The sequence below is a fragment of the Amblyomma mixtum genome, chromosome 7, assembly GCF_055824585.1.
Source record: "Amblyomma mixtum isolate Tamu chromosome 7, ASM5582458v1, whole genome shotgun sequence".
NCBI lineage: Eukaryota > Metazoa > Arthropoda > Arachnida > Ixodida > Ixodidae > Amblyomma > Amblyomma mixtum.
The window spans coordinates 38,678,124-38,695,631 of NC_143018.1; positions in this window are offsets into that span (position 1 = coordinate 38,678,124).

Sequence of the window (17,508 nt, forward strand, 5' to 3'; positions counted from 1 at the left end):
CAACACCACGGTCCGGTGGTCGTGTCACTTTTGACATGCTGCAGGCAGCTCTGAAAAGCCTTAGGCCTCACTGCCATTGCCGAAACAGGTTTCGTGCGCGCAGCCGCGAGGAGACATCAGCTTTGTGGGATGGTCCTACCCCGCTCACTGCACGAAGCAGCTTCTGAGCGGTCGGCGCCCACCGTATCGGACGGTGTCAGAGCGCCCGGTGCCGAGCTGCAATACCAGCGAGCTCGTAGTGGCACCCGTGGCCTCAGGCCACCCGACTCCCCGAGCCGCGACTCCCAGAGTCGAAAAAGAGACAGTGAGAAAATATATACAGAAAACTCGGACCACCCACGCGGCTTCCGTACTCACTCGCTTCGGGCTCGGCAACTCCGCGGACGCTAGGCCTCGCGCTCCCTCGATGCGGATCAAGTGGTTCTCGTGCTGATGATACTCCAGAAAAGAAAAACTTGACGAAAAAACATGCTGAGCATGTTGAAAAGTTCAAACATGCTGCAGCGCAATACACCTCGAACTCAAGAGAGCGCAGGTCCTAGCGATCAAAATTAACACTAGGCCTAGCACTTGTCAAGTCCAGACAAAGAGCGTTCCTCGAACCGAACAGACAGTCGTCCAATGTTCCAAGAGCAGGCCCCACGTTGGGCTGCCAGATATGGGGTTTAAAATGAGGAGATAAACACGTTCTCCCCCGATTAACCGCGGCTGACCAGCCGCGCGGACCTCACCCCGTGGTCCCGAGCGCACGGCCACCACAGCGGGCCTTGCTCTGCGGGAACAAAGGAACGACACAGCGGCTCACACAAGGCATTTATTGCTATAACAACAATAACGCCAGCTAGCAACAAAATACACTGAGGAATCGAGGATGTCCGACTCACCAGCACGGCTACGAGCGAACGTTCGCCCACGAAGCTCCAAGACCGGACGGGACGAGCTGAGGGGAACATGTTTCCACACGAGGTCGCCCGCCGGCGAAGAGCGGACCCTTGCGCGTGAACGTCCACATGCTTTCCCGATCCCAAGGAGAAGAGACCCCGTCGCTCCCCGCGCGCGCGCAGCAAAACGCCATCCGTGGCGCTGCGACGCGAGCGCCCTCCCCGGTTGCGGGGGAGCTAACCACAGTTGAGGTGCATTGCGGGAAAGGGGGGGGGGGAGTGCATCCCCACACGTCACTGGAAGTTTTCTGGACGTTCTGCTGAGGATGTGGGATGAAAAGTACTGACGAGTCTGCGCGAGATGCACCCAGCCCTCTCCTTCCGTCTGGTGTAAATCGGCAGCCTCCGGTGACGCTTCCATTTTGGTACTGATTGATCCGGCACGCGGCCGACTGCATTCTTGCTGAATCCGTGTTCCGGCCGCAGCGTGCCCTGTCAGGCTTAGTAGAGCACGGCTCCTCCCGTACTCATGCGGCGGCCGTTAGGGCTAGCTCGGCGGCGCCACGAGGTAATCGGGAAAGAAGGCCGTAAAGCTGCCAAATTTTCACTTTCCGTTCTGAAATTGATGTCCACTTAATCGGGTGGTGAGCTGATCGAATGGCATATTCCTTGCAATGATATCAGCTCGAAATTCGTGGTTGCAGCTGTGAAAAAAGCAGGAGCAGATCCGAGGTGCGAGCACACGTCGTCGTCGTGCGGTAATAGCGTAGAACAGGGAGGGGGGTTTACGAAGTAAACCAGTGCTCACCTGAAGAAAATTGATTCATCTCGGAATAAACTGGTTATGAGGAAAGGAAAGGTGCAGCAACTGCCTTATCCTCAATGGATACCGAACTGCACCGTAAAGGAGGGGTGAGACAGGAGATGGAGGTGTCGTAGTGTTCAAGTGCACTGCAACCATGCAGCGTCCAGTTCGCCTCCATCGAAACCCAGCTGCCATGGTCGGGATTCTATCCCTCATCTTTAGGCTAGCCGTAACCGCTGAGCCACTGCGACGGGTAATTCTCCGGGAAACTGTGGGTGGTGGTGAAAACATTTATTACGAATGAACAGGAGGTATGTTTGGATCAGCCCATAAGGGACCGATCCTTACAAACACTATAGTCGGATACAACTTAAGTCTGCAGTGAAGCTCCGCCCACATTCAGCCTACGCGCACAGAATTCCTCCACGACGAAAAAGTAGTCTGTGGCTGAAACCTTGCTTGTTACGTAAACAAGAAGCTTATGACAAGAAGAAAATTATGAGCTCTTCAGTTTTGATACGTGGATTGTTTGATATAGTCAAGCATTAAAAAATTGATTTCGTTTACAGTTGCGATTCGCCAGCGGAGTAATACAAGACGCCGCGGACTGCGGCCCAGTGTTAGCAACTGCTGTTTTTGTAAGTTGTATCCTACTATAGGTGGAGGTCCCTAGTATGGGACCCCAGTGGCGGTTGCCGCCGCCCGGGCGCGCCCGACTAAGGCTTGTTGGGCCTATAAGTCGTGGCAGCCGAGCAGGGTCGCCTCCCAGTCCTCCCGGGTTGGGTTGGGGATGGGGGGAATAGCGGGGTTGGAGGGGCAGGCCCACACCATGTGATAGGTGTCAGAAGACACTGCACTACAGTGTGGGCAGCTGCCGCTAAAGGAGGGGTCAAGATGTTTTAGCGCTGCCGGGCACAGCAATGTATTGGTGAGAAGGCGGAAAAGGAGCCACTCATCCGCCTTCTTCAGGCCTTTACATAGGCTAGGGTAAAGGCGATGACAATTTTGATAATATGTTGTAATATCTTTGAATGTATAGACCGGATTAAAATCGGGTTCCTGATCGGATGGGGAGGAGAAAACAGTCCGGTGAGAGAGCGCGCGGGCGGCTGCGTCTGCTGCCTCGTTTCCTGCCAACCCCTGATGAGCAGGGGCCCATATGAGGTAACGGTGTGCGGGGTCCGTATCCCGTATGCAATTTTGGTATATTCGATAGGCTAGGAAGGGAGTGCAGCCTTGTTCGACGTTCCGACAGGCCCCTCGCGAGTCGGTGATTATGTATTTTGAATTGGAATGTGAGGCCGCGAGAGCAATCGCGACCTCTTCTGCTTGTGTTGCACTGCGGGCTCTGAAAGTTAGGCCGTTAACTGTGTTGCTGTTGTGAACTACCGCGGCCGTGTACCATCCCCCGTGGTGATGGCCGGAGGCGTCCACGTAGTATACACCTGTTTTGTTGCCATAATATCGGGCTAGCGCTTCCGCTCGTGCCAGGCGCCGACCATTATGGTCTTCATGTGACATGTTTGCTGGAAGAGGCCGCACGTGGAGGGCACGTCTCCACAGTTCCGGGATGCGAAACCTGTCTTCCATTGGAGGGGTGTGTCGGATATGGAGTCGAGCAAGAAGGCGGCGACCCGACTTCGTTAGCGACAAGCGCGTGTACTGGTTTGTAAGGTGCGCCTCCCGGAGCTCCCGGAAAGTATTCACCACCCCAAGAGCCATAAGCCGGCTGTTTGAAGTAGTGATGGGGAGGTCAAGGGCACGTTTAAAGGGTCAGTCTACTCACCGAGATGAGTGTATAAATAATGGCATATTCTGGTAGTTGGCACCCTCTTGTTTCCGTAGGTAGAGATAAGGAGTCGAATAGAGAATTCGACTAGTTACGAAGGCGTTTGCCAGCCGCAAGGCATCCTTACTTCGTAACCCTCCGCGTTTGTTGGAAACCCGGCGGACCATGCGGCCCACCTGGTCCCCCACCTTACTGAGTTTGGCCAATGTAGTGTCTGGCCGCCTGTGTTTGTGGATGTAGAGTCCGAGTACCCGTATCTCATCACTTTCGCGTATGGGACCACTCTCAAGAGAGAGAGATATTTTAGTTGTGCACTTCTGTAAGGGGCGGAGGTGCACAAATTCCGATTTTTGAGGGGAACATTGAAGACCGCAGCGGCGGGCGTAGCGGTCTACTATCGTCGCCGCTGTTCGCAGGCTGGTTTCAATGTCTCCTGTGCTGCCCTGCGTGGCCCACAGAGTGATGTCATCGGCGTGCAGGGCGTGCTGCACGCCGGCGACACCACTCAGCTGGGCCGGCAGGTGCATCATGGCCAGATTGAAGAGCAGCGGGGAAAGTACCGCGCCTTGAGGGGTTCCCCGCGTGCCGAGTAGGTAAGGACCATGGTCTCTATCTTGAATTCGAATCTAGGATTGACGATCCATTAAAAATTGGCTTATGTATTGGAATGTGTTGAGGCCACAGTCGGTGTGACTTAGGTTAGTGAGTATGATCTCATGTGTTACATTGTCAAATGCCCCTTTAAGATCCAAGGCGATCGAGTACTACCCGGTCATTATGGGGGCATTCGAGGGGGTCGAGGACTTCCCGATTGAGTTGCAGGAGGACATCCTGTGCGGATCTGTGTGGGCGGAATCCGAACATGGTGCTCGCGAAGACTTGATGTAGATAACCGATCCCGCACCATCGTCTCCATTAGTTTGCCCACACATGAGGTGAGAGAGATGGGGCGGAGGTTATCTGTGTCAATTCGTTTGCCAGCTTTAGGAATAAACGTGACCAAAGCCGTTTTCCATTCGATTGGCAGGGAGGTGTCCCTGCGCCAAATCGCATTGACGTATTCTAGGAGGGACTGGTATGCCAAGTCGGGCAGGTTCGTCAAAAGCTTGACGGTCACCTTATCCCGTCCTGGCGCAGTGCCCGTTTCATTTTGGCGAGAGCCGCCCGCAGATCATGGAGCTGGAAAGGTTGATCCAGCTCCGTGTTCTCTCTGCCTGCATAAGAGTAGGCAGATCCACGGGGGTCTTGGGCTGTACACAGATACTGGTCCCGAAGTTTCTGTGCCAGTTGAGTCGTGTTGCCAGAAAAAGCGTGCAGGGCTCGCTGCAAAGGTTTTTGTGTTTCGGTTCGTGTTTGGGTTTGGTCTATTAGGGCTCGAAAGAGACGCCACGTGTTTCGGCTGGACATTTGTCGCGCGGCCGTGTTGCATCTATCTACCCAGTTGGAGTCGGCGAGTTGGGCCGCGTACTCTGCCGCTTTCTGGGTAAGCTCGGCAATTCGAGCTTTAAGCTTTCTATTGTGTTTCTGGCTTCGCCAACGGCGGACGAGGCTGCGACGGGCTTCCCAGAGGTGTAGAAGGTGGTTATCCACGTCCGTGACCGCCTCTGAGAGCTGGATGTGTGTTTCATGCGAGGAAAGGTGTGCCAGCAGCTGTTGGGACCATGCGCGGAAATGGGTGTATTATCAAGTGAGTTAAAATTTTGCCTGAATTTCGTCCAATCTGGGATATGGGCTTGTGTTCTCCAAGAGTCAGGCCTGGGCGCCACAATTTCAAATTACACGACGTTCCAACAGGATCCCGCGTCTTGTCTTCTCGTTCACAAAGACTACACAGCCAACCTAGTGGATCTCGACCTCCAACTAGAGTACTCTTATGTAATGGTGACCCTCCTACCAGTCCGCCGCAGGGACCCACCGTTGCATATACTCAACGTGTACTGCTCTCCCAAACTAAAGCGAGTGACTTTTGCGGACCTCTTTAGCCGCGCGCTAAGAGTAGCGGGCCGCGATCCCCTGCTGATTGTGGGCGACTTTAAAGGGACTATGAAACAAATTTATTGATATTATGTAAAGATAGGCAATCCATCACTCGTCACTCCAGCGCAAGAATTTTTGAGCTAGCATCAATAACAACGAAGTTATAGGCGATTAAAAATCACCCTCCTCCTCTCCCCCCTCAACTCGTACGCGCGGGGCACCATAAAAAAATAAAGAAAACAGCTCCGAGACTGGGCTCCGCCCATGAAAACGTCATTCGCTGACGTTCGGTTTACAACTTCCGGTTGTCGCACTCGCGAGGAGCAGCGTGCGTCGGCAGCGTCTCTCCGGTCTCGGCGCTTTCTTGGATTGCGGCGCGCGTCGGGTTTCTTTGCTAGTTGGCAGAATGGACCCGGACCTGTTCCCGGCTCACACAATGTTTTATTTTTTTGTGCGCTGGTTCGGCCGTCACACCGATGCTGCCAAGTCTTGGTGTGAAACACCGTGCATATACTGAGCCTAGCTCTCGAATGATGTTGGACAGCCGGCTGCGGGATCGCAAAATCGCGCCGCCTGACTTAGAACACAAGGAACATACGGTATTACGGTCGTAAAACGGACGGGAGAGTCAAAGAAGGTCGGGACCGAGTCTGCATGTCGAAGCAGCAGCCGAATGTGAACAGCAGCAGTACGTAGCCGTCAGGCCAAGGCCCTCCGCGACAGCTAACGCTTCGAATTCGTCCTGTGCCCTAAGTAAATGCGGCACCTTTTTTTAAGTTCTCGTAGATAAAATTGTCTTCCATCGCAGATCATATCGTGTAAACGTCCATACCGATCGCTGTAAACTGGAAACTCACCTTCCCGGAGGGAAGAAACAGTGTCGGCAGCGACTTCGGTCGAAGCTTCAGGTGCTTGACATTCATGCCTGACTATCGAACGAGCGCTGGATTATAGTAGTAAGCGTCAGGTGCGAAATGTCGACCGCAAACGCGGAGTCTTCGGCGTGCGTGCGACGCTGGCAGTCCGATGCGCTCCATCCAGGCTGCTCGCTCACGCACGTCTCTAGGAGTAACATGCCTGAGTTCAACACCTCGCCAGTCACTGGGTTTGCAGCCGACGACACAGCAAGGCGTATTCATCTTGGGCGGTCGAAAAAGGCACTGCTAGTGGCTCCCGAACTCGCGACAGAAAGAGGCGGCAGAGGTAAATTAAAACCATATGCGCGAAGGCAATGCCCTCGCTCGCGCTTGCCCCAGGGGGTCGCGCGGCAGCTCGAGCAGACGATTTTCACCGCTACCGGAAGTGTGCCCGTGACGTCGAAGCTGCCGCGGCTCTAGCGAATGACAGCGTGTGGTGGCCTGCCGACGTCATGGGACTAGTGACGTCTATCTTCCCGGTTTTGGTTTCAGAATAGGTGAGGTGCGTTTCCGCCGTCAACGCAAAGAGTCATGGGAAAATCGTCTGCTAGCTACTTCCGGTTCCAAATTGCTCAACTGATTGCATGCATCGCCCTATTCACCGCGTAAGTTGACATCGTTTATGCGATAAATTAACTCGTGGTACTAGTCACTGATTACACTGAAGCATCGAAAGAGAAGCCCGTACTACGTATCTGCATGACTTGAGCGCAGAAATGGACAATCTAGAGAGGTAAGCGTATTTTTTCATGTTTGATATATACCGGCCGCCGTAGTCCACGTCTGTTGTGCATATGCGCTGAGGGTGATTTCGTGTGCGTTTCGACATGTTTAGCGCATAAGTCATTATACAGCCGTTTTTTGCTGCACTTTCGTAAACTGCAATCTGTGCAGCTGATTAGACGATACTCGTATTTTCCTGACAGCGTGTAGAGCCGCCAGTGTGCTAGCAGACGACCCATATATGCCACTGCGCGCGTCTCAGCACATCGCATGGTGTAGTAATAAATCGCCTTGTCGTTTTTTTTTTGTTATTCCAGATGCAGTGCAGGTGGCATTTCATGTGAGAAGACGCAGGAACACACCGCAAAGGAGAGTAGAGGCGTTAGATTATATATGCCACGCTGTGTTGTACGGAGCTGCGTGAATAAAATGAAATGGCTTGCCCGCGTGTTCTGGAGCAGAAATGTTTTATCGAGTACGTACTGCTTTCAGGGACCCGTTGGAAATACGTTGCATGAAGTCAAGGTCACAACGTTACTTACTTCAATCGCATGTGTGATTAGCCCTGCGCTGCGCAACGTACCACATTAGAGCGAAAAGTGCGTTAGATGCCAAGCTCCTTTCGTCACCCTAAAATCACAACTGCGGCAGGCTACAAGGCGAATCAACTTGCAGACTGCCGCCGCGGTGGCTCAGTGGCTATGGTGCTCGGCTGCTGGCCCGAAAGACGCGGGTTCGATCCCGGCCGCGGTGGTTGAATTTCTTTGGAGGAGAAATTCGAGGCCCGTGTACTGTGCGATGTCAGTGCACGTTAAAGAACCCCAGGTGGTCGAAATTTCCGGAGCCCTCCACTACGGCGTCTCTCATAGCCTCAGTCGCTTTGGGACGTTAAACCCTATAAACCAAACCAAACCAAACTTGCAGACTGCTCATGAGGCGAAGTTGAATTTCTCTTTCGATGCTTCAGTGTAATCAGTGACTAGTACCACGAGTTATTTATCGCATAAACGATGTCAACTTACGCGGTGAATAGGGCGATGCATGCAATCAGTTGAGCAATTTGGAACCGGAAGTAGCTAGCAGACAATTTTCCCATGACCCTTTGCGTTGACGGCGGAAACGCACCTCACCTATTGCTCCCTACGAAGACACCAAGCGGCCCGCGAATTTTGAAAAACACGGTTTTTAAAAATTCATAATAAATTGCCGGCTGAGTTCCGAAGACTCATACTTGGTGTCAATGCTTCTGAGCATCACTTCTAACATTTACAAGCGGCTTTTAATTCTTTTCATGGTCCCTTTAACGCTCCCAGTCAGCAGTGGGGGTATCGCAAGGAGGAGTCACGCGGGCGTAAGCTGGCGGAGCTTGCGTCCACGTTGGGCCTCACCCTCCACACGGACCCTGTCCACCCAACCCGGCTAGGAAATTCCGTGACACGGGATACGTGTCCGGACTTAACCTTCACTCGCAACATACGACACGCAGACTGGCTCAACAACGAGGAGACCCTCGGTAGCGACCACTGCATCATTAACACTACACTACGCACACACCCCCTCAAGCGGGAAACTGTACGTGCGTAAGAGCAGGTGTACGTGTAGATGCCGAGCTAGTGCTTTACTCTTGACTTATTGTCCCTGATGTCGGCGCAAACACTCTTGCTAGACTAACCTGGATTGCATGGTTGCACGGATTGTGTTCGTTGTATCCGAATTTCGTCGTATGGGCCTTCCCACATTTAGCCAAAAGCAAGAAAGTCAACGAAATGTTTCTTTCATACTGGTCGCCCCGAGGCACAGAAGCGCGAATTTAAAAATATTGCCGCGAATGTTTGTAGTGTTTGTTCATTCTTCAAAGCTGCCGGCACGCCGCTTTATCGCTTTGTTTGTGATGCAAGACGCGCCTAGATTTATCTCGATTAATCGCATCCAAGCGGAGCCGACTCTACGTTGTTCCAGAGTGTTCTAGTAACTTTCCAAGCTTTACCTCGAAAGTTCGCTATCATCTTCAAAAAAGATGCCCAGGCTTAGCTTGGTTAAGCCAAGAATGCGTTGCATATTGCGCGGTCTTTTTGCGCGAGGTATTGCTTGGCGGCACTCCATTTTCTCAGCAGCTTTTCCTCCGTGACGTATAGATGGATGGATAGATGGATGGATGAATAGGAGCGGCCCCTTTGAAACGGGGCGGTGGCAACCGCCACCATGCTCAGCCGTCTTTTTTTTCCCCTTTTTTTCTTGTTTTTTACGTGGTTTGGTGACGTCACGTCACGTGGTTTGGTGGCTGCCCGGCCGCGCCCAAGGGCTGAACTGAGTGATTGCAATATGCTACGCATAAAAGAGCATGGCCGAGAGAGGCGGGCATTCTGTTCGACGACCGCCGAGCACGCCGCCGAGTTCTCTGCGGACGCAAGTCAGCCCAAATAAATACTTTTGTTTAGAAGCGATTTTCGCTGTTTTCCTGTTCACCGGACTGCAGTCACCACTACGTGACATATCTGGTGGAGGTGCTGACCTGCTATCCAGCTATGCCACTCACGATGGGACCTGGTGCATAGCCAACGCCTGTCGTGCTTCGCCAGCCCCGTGAGCCACCGACTTTTCGTAGAGAACCACACGAAGATGTAGAAGACTGGCTGGACGTGTACGACCGTGTGGCAGCGCTGAACGCCTGGGACGGCAGCTCTAAGCTCCGAAACGTTTATTTTGCATTGGACGGCCCTGCCAGAATGTGGTTTGAAAACCACGTATCTTCCCTAACGACCTGGGCGACCTTCAAGAAGCAGCTACTGGGTACGTTTACTAGCGTCGTATGTAAAGAAAGAGCTCAGCTGCTTCTACAATCATGCATCCAACACCCGAATGAGACTGCAGTGATCGCGTACGTAGAAGACATGATGCGCCTTTTTCGACGTGTCGGTCCTGGCATGACGGAGGAGAAAGTGGAGCTTTTGATGCGCGGTGCTAAAAAGGCTATATATATATATATATATATATATATATATATATGGTCTGCTCACTTTGTGGTCCCGCGAACGCCACATTATATTAATTTTTTTCTTTCACAATGTAAGCTTACATTTTTCACATTCCTTCGGATACTTCTGGGCATGGGTGCATTATTCCTGGGTGGGAAGAAAAAGCACTGCTTCAAAGGTTTTCTTTTCCCTCTTTTTTTTCCCGAAGTTTCTCTTTGTTAAAGGGTCAGTCTACTCACCGAGATGAGTGTATATATAATGGCATATTCTGGTAGTTGGCACCCTATAACATCAATAACGAGGGATCTGTGCCCGGTTTAGGCAGGAATTTATATTTTATTTCGGCGTTAAAAGTCGCGTAAAAATGCATGGTGGCGACTCCAAACGTTCATTTTGTTCAAGAAAGTGGTAGTCTTTTTTTGTAGAAGCATAAGTGAATATACTACGTACTATTTGTATGCCCCGATGTCAGAGAAACGCACGTTTTGTTCTAGTAAACTGTAGAAGGCGTACCGCTCGCTTTTTTCTGTAAATCACATGAATATTTATAGTTACACGTACGCAAAACGCAGGCACATTCCCACCTTTAGTTCAGCGTATGCTAGCAGAGACGCAAAAATAAACTCAGCCTATAGTGGCGCCATCTGGTCGTCAGGACGGGAACCATTGCTGTAAACAAACCGACTCTCCACTTAAGCCTAGGAGCGGCAGAATCGTCACTCTAATTATTAAAATAAAGCAAATGTATCTCTTATATGTTTTCTTATAGGCGAGATGAGACGAAGCGAAAGACAGGCGCCTCATTTATGGCCAGTGAACGCACTGAAAAAGGCAGCAACAACGAGAATTCAGTCCGAATCGAGAGGTCCGGCTTCGACGGGCGCCGCCATGTTTGTCGCCGCGCGGCGGAAATCCAGATGGTTGCCAGATGAGACTACCATCTCATACAGATGTGTTCCCACATTAATAAATTCTATTTTAAAATGTTCTACCGCACTCCTTGGCACCACAGCTGGCTAAACGGTAATTTGAGTAAAGAGCTATCGGTTGCCGCAAAGAAAATATGGTCGATAAAATTCAGTAGACTGACCCTTGAAGGGTCAGATTTTTATTTTTTATTTTTTTCCTGCCCTCGAGTTGCTGCACGGCCACGCACCTGTCGAGCATCTCCGAGTGGGACACGCCTGTCAACAAGCAAGCCTGTTTTGCTTAACAAAGCAGAGGCCGCATCTGGACGTTGTATTTTCTGCCTGTTCCTCACACTCGCCCCCCCCCCCCCCCCCGTCGTTTTTTTTCTTTTTTTTTGGTGTGGGTCGCGCTGCCTCTAATAATTTTTTATGTGTATTTTTCTGCTATGTGCTTTGTGTTTCCCACTTACCTGTTCTGTACCCACCCCTATAAAAGGGGATGCATTAACAATGTAAAATCACTCCTGAAGAAGATCGGTCTTCCGATCGAAACGCGTCGAGTAGATTACTTCGCTATATACTCTTGTAAGCAGTCAAGTACTCCATGCTTTCGCAACATATATATATATCGTAAATGATCGGCTCGCTTTTGAGGTCTTGTACACGGCACGAACGCTCGGTGGCCTATAGCCTACATAATGCATGCATATTATAGCCACTCTATAATCCTCTTTTCAGGGACCCTTTTTGCATACGCCTTTAGCACAGATTTTTGCCGTCTGTCCGTGGCAGCGCCTTGCGAAGCGCGGGGAGCGCGCTCCCGTGTTCCTTTTCATATTGCTTCCAGCTGTACGTCAGTTCTCTTATTTATTTATTTATTTATTTACAGGTACCTTACAGGCCTCCAGGGAGGCATTGAGTAAGGGGGGAGCAATATATATGTGCAACAGTAGCTAGAAGAAACCAAAAATGCGTAGAAACAAACACTGTTACATTCTAAAAGCTGATTACAAATTATCACGACAGTACAAAATACATGCAGAAAAACATTAAATAAAAAATAGAATATAAATACGACATAATAGTAACGGGAAAAAAAAAGAACATGAGCAAATACACAGGAAGGCGAATGGGCTGATAAACAGGGTGTGACAAAAAAAAAACAAAAAAAAACAGGCATGACTCGGGCAAAGAAAACGTGCTAGGTGTTATCTATATAATGTTTGACCAGATGATTATGAAACGTGCCGTGGTTGCGATGCGATGCAATGCAGTTTGGAAGATCGTTCCATAGACATATAGCACGTGGGAGCGGAGAAAAGTTAAAGGCGTGAGTACTGCCATAAATGCGCGTGTAGTTGAGGTTATTGTGCGATCTGGTTGATGAATAAGAGGGTCGTTGCAGGTGCGATAAAGGTGACTGAGTGGCATGGATTAATTTGTGAAACAGAGATAAAAGGGCTATGTCTCGACGAGTTCTTAATGGAAGGAGAGAAAGTTCCAGCTTCATTTGGGTAACGCTTGATTGAAAACTATAATTTCGTGAAATAAATCGACTAGCCCTATTTTGGATTGCTTCTAGCATGTCAATTAAGTACTTTTGGTGAGGAGACCAGATGGAAGACGCATACTCGAGCTGAGATCTAACAAAAGTTATATAGGCTTGTTTACGCACATTAGCAGTAGTGTTTTGTAAGTTGCGGCGCAGGAAACCTAATGATCGTGAAGCATTGGCAGCAATGGTGGTTATGTGAGCAGTCCAAGAAAGGTTCGGTGAGAAGTGAACGCCTAAGTATTTGTATTGAGTAGCCCGACCTAATATGTTGTTATTAATGTGGTAAGGGAAGTAAGAGTTTGCCGATTTTCGAGAAAAAGAGATTATTTTACACTTGGAAACATTTAGGGTCATTAGCCATGTTCTACACCAATCATGAATTAAATCCAGGCCACTTTGAAGTGAAATGTGGTCGTCAGTACTCTTTATGGATCGGTATACAATACAATCGTCAGCAAATATTCGTATGCGGGATGAAATGTTGCACGGCAGGTCATTTATGTAAATTAAGAAAAGTAAGGGACCAAGGACGCTCCCTTGTGGCACACCTGACGTAACATCAGAAAGAGGAGATAAGTGATTATTAATGACTGTGAACTGTTGCCGATTTGAAAGAAAATTACGGAGCCATGACAAAGTTAGGGCATCTAGTTTGAGCGCCGAAAGCTTAGATATTAAGCGACAGTGAGCGACACGATCAAATGCTTTTGCGAAATCGAGGAATGCACAATCAGATTGTAAGTTGTTGTTCATGTTCGAATGAAGGTCAGTAGTGAATTCGAATAACTGTGATTCACATGAAAAGCCTTTCCTAAAGCCATGCTGATTGGGGAAAAAGAAATGAACAGATTCCAAGTGACCGTAAATATGAGACGCAATAATGTGCTCGAGCATCTTGCAGCAGATACATGTTAGAGAAATTGGGCGATAGTTTTCACGCGCATGTTTATTGCCACTTTTGTAAACTGGTACCACTTTTGCTATTTTCCAGTCATTCGGAAGCATGCCTGTTAATAATGACTGGCGAAAGATATGAAGTAAGATGTTACTAGACGCGGATAGGGTGTTCTTTAATATTTTGGAATTAATTTCATCGACGCCACATGAAGAAGACACTTTCAGGTTAGTGATCAATCGGGTTATGCCTTCGAGAGTAATATCAATCGGAGCCATGTATGGGTAGTCAAAATCGGGCACGCAAGGAATGTAGGAACTGTCTTCTCTAGTGAATACAGATGTGAAAAATGAGTTAAATGCAGTTGCGCTGTCAGCATCAGAGTAGGGAATGTTGTTGTTGTCATGTATTGAAATATCGTTACTAATGTTACGCCGACCTATTACCTTCCAGAACTTGCTGGGATTGTTCTTGAGCAGTGCTGGAAGGTCTTGTGAATAATATTTATCTTTAGCGTCGCAAATAGCAGAGCAGTAAGTGTTTAGATAGTTTTTGTATTTATTCCAAGCACTTGGAGAACTCACGCCCTTTGCATTTTTGTACAGCCGTTTTTTCTTATTTCTCATTCTGTGATGGAGTTTCGTGAACCAAGGGTTGGATTTATCATTAGTTATAGTGATGAGCGGGACGTATTTGGCTACTAATTCTGACAGCTTTTCTCGGAAGAGAATCCAATTATCATTGATTGACCTATCTTGAAAGAAAGGCAGTAGTATTTTGTCGGCAAACTCTTCGAGTTCGGTGTTAATAAGGGCATAATCAGCTCTGTTGTAATCGCGAATTTGCTTTCTTGTGACTCCAGTGAAGGGAAGCGGAATGTTAATAGTCACTCGAAGCAAATCATGGTCACTAAATCCATCTAAGTATGAAATGTTACCGACTGTTTCAGGGGCTGTTGTAAAGATGAGATCTAGTATATTGGAGTACATTGGATCTAGTATATTGGATCTAGTATATTGGGAACTCTACTGAAAGCTGTGAGCATTTGATATAGCTCGATCACAGCTGCATCAGCGCGTTTGTTTCCCGATAATGACCTGCGTCAGTATGAAAAAAAAAATGGCTGGTGGTTTGAAATACATGCATTGCGCGGAAGTACGGTGGGCCACCCAAATTTTTGGGGTGGGCAATCTGGGGGAGGGGGACGTGGGTCAACACAGTTTTCAAAATTTCGGGTGTTGGCCAACACCATATTTGGAGGTAGGCCGATTCGGTTTGGTTCGTGGGGTTTAACGTCCCAAAGCGACACAGACTATGAGGGACGCCGTAGTGGAGGGCTCCAGTTCTACCACCTGCGGTTCTTTTACATATACTGGCATCGACAGCACACGGTCCTCTACCATTTCCATTTTGAGACTAGGTCAAGCCTGTCATCCATCCTAGACACCCAGATTCACTGGCAGTCAATTCAAGGTCATTCTAAGGACAAATATCGGGTGTCATATCTGGGACATGCCTCATGTGCACTACCATGTGCTGCCATCCTTACCGTGCACGCCCTCCAGGGCCGTCCCCATAACTGAGCTGTGCCAATTAGTCCGTTGCATGTACACCCATTCCTTTACTGAGTCTGGCTGAGGATTCGTTTTGAGGGACGCCTTAGTGGAGGGCCGATTCGACCACCTGAGGTTCTTTTACGTGCACTGGCATCGCACAGTGCACGGGCCTCTAGCATTTCCATTTCGAGACTAGGTCAAGCCTGTCATCCATCCGAGCACATCCAGATTCACCGGCAGTCAAATTCGGTCAAGGTCATTCTAAGGGTAAATATCGGGTGTACAAGTCATATCTGGTACATGCCTCATGTGCACTACCATGTGCTGCCATCCCTTGTCCCGATAATTGAGCTGTGCCAATTGGTCCGTTGCATGTACACCCATTCCTCGAGTATGGCTGAGGATTCGTTTTCTTAGCTCGAGACATCGTCAAAATCGCTAGAGGTAGCCTAGAAGTGCACCCGCACTAAAAGTTATTCCGGCTGACTGAGCGGTTGCCCTACGCTAACGTGGCGTGGCTGAATCCCAGCAAGAACAAATCTCCCACGCATGCTCCTCGAGGCGACAGCATTCACCACCGTACCTTGGCCAATCCCCCCGCGTGGGTATGTGCCATTTTTATATGGTGAAGAAGAAGAAGAAGAAGACAGGGCGCAGCTCTCACGCGCCGGGCGGCCGGGCCGCAGTGCTCGAGGCCGCCGAATGTTTTCCGTCAGGGTTAATTTCGAGGGCAAACGATTGAAAACACAGGGTCCCAAAATCACGCAGGGAGCACGACGCCGTAGTGAATACACGGCCGGGAGGCGAACGGGTACGCCCAGGAGAGCCGCGAACCATCGCCTTGAGATCAAATGCGACGCAGCTCTGAAGCAGACAAGCTTCGACTGGTCATCAGGAAGCCACCAGCGGGTCAGGCAAGTGAACCAACACGATATTCCTTTGTTCCTCGCTTAGCGCTGAGCTGTATATAGGTCCAGGCCGTCGCGGTGGCTCAGTGGTTATAGCGCACGGCAGCTAGACGCGAAACACGCGGGTTCGATCCCGGCCGCGGCGATCGAATTTCGATGGAGGCGAAATTCTAGAGGCCCGTGTACTGCACGATGTCAATGCACGTTGAAGAACCCCATGGGTGGTCGCAATTTCCGGAGCCCTTCACTACGGCGTCCCTCATAGGTCCAGGTAAAGTAAAACGGAAGCAATCGCCTCCCCCCCCCCTCCCCCAAGATTACACCACGTGATGGAGTGCGATGATATCTATCATCGCTGCGCGCGCGCATGCGCAGATCAGCGCGGCAAACTGGCATGTACACTAAACCATTGACTAAACTCCTTGCTGTAGATAATGCTGCTTGGGATGTTCTTATTGGGTAGGCAACGGTCGCCACGTGGTGGAGCGGCTGATACACTTCGTGGAAGGTGTTCGAACTTCTCATGTTGCTGCCATTGGTTGATCACCGGCTGTCTGCAGTATAATTTGATTTGGTCTATGGGGGTTTATAACAACCCAAGGCTACCCAGCTAGGCTATGGGTGAAGGACTCCGGATGATTTCCACCACCGCTGGGACTGCGTCGAGGTTATAGGGACTCCGTAGTGATGGGCTCCTGATGATTTCGACCACCGCTAGGGGACTGCATCGTCTGCTACCGAGGTTTTCGAACGCTTCTAACTAAAATACTAGATGTTTCACAGCCATAATATTAAACATAAATATTGTTCATAACATGCACACTATATTGAGCGCAAAATTAGCCGAAGTAAGAGAGAGAGAGAACAAACTTTATTGTACAAGGAATTCCCAGGGTCCCCGCACGACCCCACTTCACTCAAGTGTTTATGTTCCTAAGGTCTATAACACTGGCAGCCCGGCCGGTGGCGATGGTCTGCATGGCCGGGTCCTCCGAGCGCAGCAGGGTCTCCCAGTCCTCCCAGGTCTTGAGGCTCTCTAGGTCCCGCGGGGGAGGGTCCGCCGGGCAGAGGGAAATGATGTGGAGGGAAGAGGCGAACGGTTCTGGGCATAGGGCGCATGCCGGATTGGGGAAGGAGGGATGATAGTGGGCTAGCGTAAGTGGTGAGGGAAGAGTGTGTCTGTAGTCTGCGCCAGAGCGTTGCTTGTTTGTTATCTAGGGAGGGGTGGGTGGTGGTGGTGGAAAACATTTATTTACAGATAAACTTCGGGAGGTGAGGTATGAGCTGACCCAAAGGGGGCCAGCCCTCACAAGTACTAGGTGGAGGTCCCTAGTTCGGGACCCCAGTGGCGTCGGCCGCTGCCCGGGCTCGCGCGACCAGGGCCCGTTGGGCCTGCAGGTCAGAGCAGCCGAGCAGGGTCGCCTCCCAGTCCTCCCGGGTTGGGTTGGGGTGAGGGGGGATAGCAGGGTTGGAGGGGCAGGCCCACACCATGTGGTAGATGTCCGAAGACTTCTCCGCACAGTGCGGACAGCTGCCAGAGAAAGAAGGGTCAAAGTGTTTTAGAGCTGCCGGGCACAGCAAAGTATTTGTATATAGGCGAAGCAGAAGCCGCTCCTCCG